The sequence below is a fragment of the Cryptotermes secundus genome, unplaced genomic scaffold, assembly GCF_002891405.2.
Source record: "Cryptotermes secundus unplaced genomic scaffold, Csec_1.0 scaffold536, whole genome shotgun sequence".
Lineage (NCBI taxonomy): Eukaryota > Metazoa > Arthropoda > Insecta > Blattodea > Kalotermitidae > Cryptotermes > Cryptotermes secundus.
The window spans coordinates 75783-76159 of record NW_019732862.1 but is presented as its reverse complement, the minus strand read 5'-3'; the positions used below and the strand labels follow the sequence as shown (position 1 = coordinate 76159).

Here is a 377-nt window from a genome sequence, read left to right as displayed (position 1 = left end):
TTTTTCTACTTACATGATTTTTTGTCACCAGCTTTATAAGTTGTCTCTCTTCCCACCTGCGTCGTCTAATGGAAGTTGGCTTCGTGTGGAATCTTGGAAACATCCGGAAATCCAGGGTCCGACATCGCACTTCATGCACTTTGTCTAGACGTTTCTTCGTTTCTCACGCGAAAAGCACACACGACACCTCAATTGTGAAGTAGAGGAAGTTGGCCAGTGATGTGGTTTGGCCTCCTATAATCGAGATATCTCCAATAAAACGGCAGGGGTTCGACCCCTGGGCCATTGATGGCGAGGTGGACCCCTTCCAGCATGTTCCGCACAAGAGCGAGACGAAATTCTCTGTGTGACAACAGGATGTAACTGTTCAGATCCAG

At 47.7% G+C, this 377-nt stretch overlaps 1 protein-coding gene across 1 annotated transcript in view; it reads left to right on the top strand.

The window, feature by feature from the left end:
* The window catches only part of LOC111867797 (symplekin), a 187126-nt gene that overhangs the window by 111654 nt on the left and 75095 nt on the right, over positions 1–377 (top strand). The gene's annotated exons all lie outside the window — the stretch shown is intronic.